The sequence below is a fragment of the Pyxicephalus adspersus genome, chromosome 6 (assembly GCF_032062135.1).
Source record: "Pyxicephalus adspersus chromosome 6, UCB_Pads_2.0, whole genome shotgun sequence".
Taxonomy (NCBI): Eukaryota; Metazoa; Chordata; class Amphibia; order Anura; family Pyxicephalidae; genus Pyxicephalus; species Pyxicephalus adspersus.
In genome coordinates, this window is record NC_092863.1 from 58,268,059 (window position 1) to 58,277,196 (window position 9,138).

Consider the following 9,138-nt stretch of genomic DNA (forward strand, 5'->3'; position numbering starts at 1 on the left):
AAATTGTATATTCAAGAGATCAAATAAAATAACTTTATTTAATAACATTTACAAAGTATTGTGAAGGGCATTGGTGGGGCGCTCAGCATTTAAAGTAAAGATTAAGATTTGCATGTATATTCAGCTACGCGTACCTGTATTTCTGGAATTTATCACATCCAACAAATGGAAGCCTTGGCTTTAACATTCTTTTTTTCATATTCTAAGTTTGAAATATCCAAGTTTGTATCGGGCTTACTTTAAAAGATGGCAACTTGTTAAGTGCTTAACCTTTCTCATTGGCCTGAGCAATTTATAATGGATCCAGTGATTTTATTATAGAAAGGGCCTTGATAAAATGCTGATCTTCTCTCCATCATTATTTGTATGAAGTCAGATCAATAGAAGACTGCCATGAAATATTGTAAAAATGTTCTTTGCATTCACTGAACACACAGCAGAAAGCACTATTTTGTGGCTTTTTTAACCTGAATCATAATGTATATTGAAATGTGTTCCTCACCACAATGCTTGTTACTAGTAGTTTTTCCTGAAAATTGTGACAGCATCTTCAACCTAACTAATTTACAAGGATAACCTGAGCGGTTTATTTTACAGATATCCCTTTTAATATTGGAGAACCTTCTCTATGTCCTTATCCAAAGTTCCCTAATCTTAACATACTTTAGTGCTGAGACATGGTTAACTCTGTTTCATAGTAAAGCATAGACTTTTCATAACAATCACTGTGTGCAAGTTGTACTTTAATAAGAACATGATAAATTTTATAGGCAGCCTTGTTAATGGGTTAAGTCAGATCTCCTTTATGGCATTTCACAGTTGGTCTCCCACTTCCATAATCTCTCAGCCCTTTGGAGTTTCCTTCCCTGCCTCCTATGCTGTAACTAGGTCAGGCCGTGCTCTGAACTGCCTGCGGCAGCCTTTGCAGCCAGTGGGGGAATCTGCCAAGATAATTTAAAAGGACAGATATTGCCTCTTCAATGACGCCAGGGACCAAAAACAGGACCATCTAGCACAGTTCATCTGCACAACAAGTAGGATGAGCGAATTACAAGCACACTGATTTTGCTGCCTCTGAGAGATAGTGTGATAAGGAACTGGATATGGAATCCACAGGGTATGGTGCAGGTATACAAGAAGTTAGAACTAGCTAATGGGATTTACATGCTCTTAAATGAAGCTTTCATCAAGACAGCATCAAGCCGAAGATAATATGGTTAAAGTTATGCTAAATATATTTTAGCAGGTCAAACAAAAGTAATGTAGACTATTATTTGGGGAAGGGGCAATTTTTAAAAACATTTTTTTAGCAGCAACGGGCTTTACTCCTAACTTGAAAAATATCTTCTCTAAATCTTGTTATCCAATGGTATTTATATGGAGACATGTGTACATTGATTAGACATAGATAATTGCACTTTAATAACCTTTTAAAGAATAGATATTAAAAAAAATCTTTCTGTAATCCTTTAATAGTATACAAAGGGTTCTACTGCCTACACTTCCTATCTGCTATTCTCAGGATCCAAAACAATGTCTGCAGTCTATGACACATGTGTCAGGGGACAGGTCCAGCAAAGGAACCAGACAGGGGACCTGGGGGAGTAAATCAGTGCTTCAATCAGTGCCTTTCACACCATTCAGTATTTCAGAAGGTAACCCCAGTTACCGTGTTGTCCAAGTGCAGTCACTGTGTGACAAGATTTTGCCTCCCCCCTAAAGGATATCCAAGCCTATTGGACAATACATAGGCCAGTAATCAGCAAAGTCCATAATGTCCATAATAGTAACATAATTTTTTTTTCCACATTTGCTTAACACTTTATGATTATTTAAACATGTATTCCTGGTGTTTCAAAAAGAAGAAAGCTGTAAGATAACAGTAAGCAGTTACAAGAAGTTGCTGAGGTGAAAGATAACAGTGCACAGACTGCATTCCTCTGGGCTTTGATTAGGCAGTATTGTGATAAGAACATTCACTCACTGTGTACAAAGCCCGATAATACATACTTAACCCAACAAAATCTGAAGTTCCACAGAACAAGTATAAACTTACAGGGAAATTGCAGTCACATCATTTGTATTTAGGATCCTACTACATGTGATATTTCTTCAGATTACAAATTAGGGAATGTCTGTATATTGCTATTGCTTATACACTAGCCAACTGTTGTTTGGTAAATGATCAATGCTCCAGTACAGAGTAATCAGATTATTTTTGATTGATAATGTTGTTCTGAGATAAGGTTAAGGATGTCTGCTAGGTGCATAAAATTGCCACCTGGCTGAAACAATTGTGCCTGTTTAATGACACTGTAATTCAATTTATTGCAGGTGGATATTCCAACTTCTAGCTTTTGTCTTTAAGCAGTTTAAATTATTTGGTCAGAAGTTCCTATATTAATGAGTAAATTCATTTTTAGTAGACTTCACTCCAGGCTATTCCAGGTTTGGTCTGAATTACACTGTATCAGTCAATGGCCGTTTATAATGTTACCTTCAAGGTGGTCTTCTGAGCATCTCATTTTGTATGCATTGCTGTAAAAAATAAGGGGGCTTGACAGTCAGACCATAGAGTTACATCCAACTTTCATATAATGTTATGTCCAGGATACTCCATTAATAACGTATTGCTTTGTAGAAAATGACAATTAAATCACATTTTATGTGTGTTTAAGATTCACCTGCATAGTTATAAATGTCTAAATTTTTTGTTTATGAAAATATTTGATTTGCTGAATATTCTTTACTATTGCTTTTACTTTTTTTTAGTTTTCTATCTTATGATAGTGATGTTTTTCCAAAAGTTGTGAATGATCAAAATCAGGAAAAATGGATTTCAATACATGTCTTATCATAAAGCATTATTTTATGTTAAACCTGATCATGCTTACTACAGTATATAGGTACTGCTTAACAAGGAGTAAAATCTCTTTAATGTTTAAAAGTCACCTGCATAGTTATCAATGTTTGTTCCTTCCACTGCTACATCTTTACCAAGATCCAAAAGACCATGGTCTAGTGTGTTTCCATTCCTCTGCCACAAGTCTCATCTGTTGCCCAAGCCTGCATAAATGTGCACCTATTCTTTAAGTATTTCTTAAAATTCTTACTTCAAACTTCACAACACAGCTTCAGTGTCTTTTTAAAATAGCCTAATGTCTATAGTATGAGCACAGGTACACACTATGAATTATTTTTAGCAACTCATGTAAGTCCAGTGATCATTTTTCAATGAGGAAGGAATTGCTTTTTGTGTAACCACCATTGTCAGAAATATTTTAGAGCCACTGATCACACATTTTCCTATTTTGCTGCTATCAGGGAATTGTTAACCAAATTTTGCAAAGTGGTTGGGCAGTAAAGGCTAAATAGTTAATTTTGAGCTCTGTCTTACTCTTGGCATCCTTGTGATTATATGGCAAGACATTATTGGCCTAATTCATAAAATTGCATGAGCTTATCTGTGTGATATCCCAAGTCTTGCTCAAGAACATTTTTATGTATGCCAATATGGTGCGAAATCCTCTGCCAATATACTGAAGTTTGCACTCAAACATCTTCCCCTGCAAACTGAGCTGTGTGTGCAAACATTTGCATAATAAAAAACTAAAATATCAAAACACAACAGGAAGAAGTGTGTTCCTGGAGAGTAACTACTTAGGTAGATGCAGATAGACAAGTAGTAGCCATAGCAACCTGCCTTCCCTATAAGCACAATAAAATACAATAAATAAAGTTTTACTTTTTAAACACAAAAAGACATGACATAAGTTGCATAACCATAGCGGTCTAAATTTTGTGACTTAACTCACATTAACAACTAAAACTGAATGATTACCTGGCCACAAAACTCACATGGTGTTTGTGTTTTCATCCGAGTAGTAACATTTTAGTGAATAGCGTTTAACTGATGGCATATAAAAAACATGACAAAATTACATACAAACTCTTCTTACCTCCTGTGACTCAAACCTTATATTTACATTTACCCGGATTTTCGTACTCTTTTATCCTGTTTTGTCTTTTTTGAAAAGTCTACTGTAAGACACCAGCCCCCCAATCTAACACCGCAGTCTTCACCAATAGCAGACCCCGCTCAGCCTCGGGAGACTGGTTGCGTCTCTCAGCATTCGGTTACCCCCAGGACTTAGTGCGCAATGGATGGTGTCTGGGGATAGGCCGGCAAGCTGATCAGCCCACAGATACTCTCATAGACACCCTGCCAAACAAAATCTTTTAAATCGTAAAATTTAAATAGGTATAAGCGCAATTTCCTCCTCTGTTTTGATGAATTTCCTGATTTTGTTTGCATCAAATAGGGTGTTTTGGTCCAGGTTTTGTAGGTTCCAGATACGGATACATTTTTCCAAAATTGTGTACAGTTTTGGAGAAATGATGGGTGTTGAAACTGTTTGGGGTGGTTGGTACAATCCTCTCCACCTAAACACAAGACCACCTGCATACCTGAGAAAATATGACCATTTGTTAGATGTGGTTTGGAGGCACTTGAAGCAGAGGGAGAAAAAACTGGATCGCAAAAAGATCTTAATATCCGGGAGGTCTTTACCCCCATTTGCCTTACTTTTGTGCACAATTGACCTTTTAATTTTTTCAACAGTTGGTGGATAGACAAGGCTTATGTATTGTAACTGAGGAAGAATTATTGATTTTACAACCAGCACTTTACCTTCTAATGTTAAGTTACGTAGTTTCCAGAAAAAAAATTTTTGGCTTTTTTTTCTTGGACAGTGCTCCAGCTTTGGTGCCCGTTGTTTTGATGGTCAAAAAACACTCCCAAAATTTTGATAGCTTGACATGATGTCGCAATTTTTAGATGTTGAAGCTGCCATTTGCCAAGACAGAGCCAAGACAAGACATTTACACTTTTACCACCACTACCCCCTGGTATAGGGACTCCCGGTTTACCTTGTCCTTGCTTAATGATGACAGAAGTGGTTCCAGGACACAGATAAATAGAAGAGGAGAGAGAGGGCATCCTTGTTTAACTCCAGACTTGAGTTGAACATCATCCGATAAGAAGCCATTCACTAAGACTTTGCTAGAAGCACCACTGTAAAGACATTTGGTTTGAGTAATTAGTGTAACAGGAAAACCTGTTTTTTTAACACTTTCCACAGAAAGATATGGGAAACTTTATCAAACGCTTTTTGAAAGTCTAAGGACAAAAAGGCCAATTTTTGCTTTCTCTCGTTTGAGTACCATAGCACATCTCTCAGTAAATTTAGACCATCGTGTGCATTTCTACTGGGGATCCCACAGACCTGATCACCCTGGATAACTTTATCAACAACTTATTTTCCTCTATTTAGCAGAATCCTGGAGTAGATTTTATAATCTGTGTTGAGCAAGGTTATGGGATGCCAGTTCTCCAGGTCTGATAGGTGACCTTTTTTAGGGATCAGAGTGATGACGCCCCTTAGCCAGGAGTCCGGAGACCTGTTAGATGACAAAACTTCCCGGAAAAACAGACACAAATCATTTTTCAGTGGATCCCAAAAAAGACAGAGAAAAATTAAATTGGCAAACCTTCATAACCTGGATATTTATTTTTGGTAAAGCTCTTGATGGTAGCTAATAGCTCTTTTTCACTCAGATCTTCAGAAACGACTTGTTGGTCAACATGATCTAATTTAGGCTCCAAAGCACCTACCACCTCCTTGGTGACGGTTGGATCTATCTCCTTTTCCCTAAAGAGCTTTTGCATTGTAAATAATTTGTGGCTATTGATGGCTATTTCATTTTTCAAATTAATAATTTCCTGCTTCATTGGGATGCCATTTTTGCTAAACTTAATAAAATTTGGAGCTGTGTTTTTAGTCTCTGGAACCATTTTACTTTCCTCTTTGCTTCCTGTATACCTTTCTGGATAAAGAAGGAGCTAATTTTCTTTTTGATGTTATCCCACCAACTTATGAGGTTGGGAAATTTGCTTATGTCCCTCTGCCATGACTTGTATGCTAATGTGTATTGTGTTTTGATCCCAGGATCCTCTAGAAGAGTGGTATTTAGCTTCCAGATCTCTAGTCCCTTGGATGTAACTGATAATTTCAAGTGAATGTACAATAACATGATCTTAGAAAATGTTGTTTTGGAGAGTGATTTTCCCTGGAATGATAGAGCGATGGCAAAAACAAAAGTCAATGCAAGTCATACTTATATTGCTGGACCATGTATAACCAGGATCATTTGGATGTAACTTTTTCAACACCTCCTGCAACTCAAGATGGGCCATCATGTTTCCCAGATGTTCAGATGTTTTATCGTGCCTCCTTGTTCTACAGCTGTCTCGTGTTTCACCTGGTAATACGCAGTTAGAATCCCCACAAACAACTGCAGGGGAGGAACCTGGAATGAAGAACTGTATGGTATTAGGCAATTCAGCTCGCTCATTTTTCTCCAGGGAGCAGTAGATATTAAACACCCTGAGTTCCTTCCCCCTAAATTTCACCGTGGCCATCATAGCTCCCCCAGGTACCACCTCAATAAATGATGAACAGTATGTGAATACGACCCACACTTTCTACAAAAGACTGGCATCCCAGGGTAGAACAGCGAACCTCGATCCCATCCCAGGGCAAAAAAGAAGGGAGGGTGATTCAAGCCTCCAATCCCCCGGGGTCAGACATGAACTTCACTCTATACTGAGTTTTGCCATTCCATATATCACAGACATTGTAAACTTTCTGGGGTTTAGATACAGAGGAACAGTAATTATGGAGGAAGGTTCTGATGTCAGCTTCTTTTACAAACGGATTAAAAAAGTGGGTTGTTAATAATAGTTCCTTCTGTGAGTGGAAAAGTACAAAATCCCAGCCATCAAAGTCCTCAATTTCTAGCTGTTTTTTTAAGATTATTGTGCAGAATATTGCAAGCACCCATTCCAATAAGTGACAGAATAAAATGACCTGACCTTTGTTCTTGCAGGCAGTGGATATCCTTTTTGTTCACTGAGTTTTTCCACTAGGTATTGGTCCACAAGTTTTTGCAAGGGGAATCCTCCCCTTTCATTCTTCGGTACCAAAATTCTGAAGAACTGGCCCATCCTTATCACTTGCATATGAGATAATAAGGCCTCTTCTCTCCTCACAAAGTCTTCCTCTATGATGCAAAATGAGCTGAAATAGATAAACTACACAGAAATAAAACCTGGTAGCAATCACTCCTCACAAATGTTCAAAAAGCCTGTCCCAATAGCAGCATGGGTGGCTTGATGTACCCCCCCAAGGCCAAGACAGGCTAATCCCCTGCTGATTCTCCAGCACAGATAAGCCCAGCTTTACGCTATAGCAGGCACAGAAGACTGGAAGCGGAGAGGCTATAAAGCCCCAGCAGCCAATGACAGCATGGGATTACACAGGAACCACTCTGCTAATCAGCTGCAACACAGCTCCAGTTCCACTCAGCTAAAGGGAAACAAGGATGCTGCAACTCTCAGAGCACTAATCCTCAAACCCCTATGCTACTGCGAGTGCAGCCACCCCATTATTACAAAGTTCCCAATTTAGGAAAAATGAACTCTTGTGGTAACTGAATCACATGTTTTTTATTACTTCTTTTTCCAAAAGATTTCACATACTGTCATATACTGTCATTCTGAACTGGCGCAAACATGTTCACTGTAATATTTGCCTGTTAACAGATAAGACTTCTACAAAGGGCTTCTGTATCCTCTTGTTCAGGATTTTCAAAGTCTCTTTTCAAGAAGCTTTGCAATGTAAAGCCTTATGTATGTATACTCCCACAAGGAATTGTTATCTCTGGAAATAGCGAAAAGATAGAGATGGTTCAGAACAATCGAAAAGTGCTGCACATTTTCATATTGCTGTGCCTTTTATTTCATTAAACAAGATTCCTTGAAACTTTAGGTTCCAAGAGAGATTCTGGACACAGATTCTGAAAAACCTCAAATATGAAGGTGAGTGCTTCTTGGAATGTTTGAAGTAATTGTTTGGAGGGAACATGTCTGACGGTTTGTTACTTATATTAGGACAGTCTGAGATTTTATTTCTCACACCTCCACTTGTTTCTGAGTTTCTTGTGCATTGGGGAAACTCAGCTGCCAATCAGAATAATAGTACAGAAAGCTTTTAAATTCTAAAAAGTTTGTCTAAGAGCCCTGTTACACCTGAATGTTGTGTTAACACACTTGGTAAAAAGTTCTATTAACAATAGATACATTTTTGCATACAATGTAATTCAATCGCCCCAAAGACTTTTTTTTTAATCCTGAGTGGTCATACATGGTAAATCTTGTGTTTGAATGCAACACAACACACTACAACATTTTGTAAATGTTCATTGCCATTCATTTCAGTACAAAACCCTGGTTCTAGGCAACACACTAGCACTTTAGCATCCCACAATGCATGAACGTAACCCAACATGTAATGTAGTACACAACATTGTTCAAAGAAATGCACACACACATGCCCCATTTGAAGTCAACGAGTTGCCCTAATCTGGCATTAGCCAACATTCAATAAAATATGCACTAATGAGTCCATTGTTGCACACTGAGGGCTACACATAAGCACTAAAAAATTTTCAATAAATCAAACACTAACTTTCATAATTTGTCATTGACCCTAATAAACTGGCTGCTTAAATCTGTACTCTATTCTAAAAGCAGCCTAGCATGCCCTTTTTTGTGGGAATGTTATAGTAAGTTCATTTCTTTCTTTTATTACAAATATATTTGCAATTACAGCTTGAAATTGAAATTTAGTGGAGCTATGTAGCTTACATTTAATAAGTATTTCAAGTCCATTACCATTTTCCTATTTGTTTTCCCAAGCACCAAAATCTCATACAAGCTTTACCATAATAATGTGATTTCAAATGCATTTTCAATATTTTTAAATCTAAAGCTTTTAAAAAAATTAATTTGATGATCCAAGGATGAAAGTTCTTATTTGTGCATGTTCTGTTATAGGGTCACATGTAAGGCTATGTGCACATGTGCAATAATTGTTGTAAGAAAGGATCTTTCACAATCCTTTCCAACAACAAATGACTGCATGATGCCTCAACGAGAGCGTAGTACATACAGCACCATTCTGCTCTATGGAGAGGGAAGGGGTTGAACGACAGAGGGGTATCACTTCCATTACAATT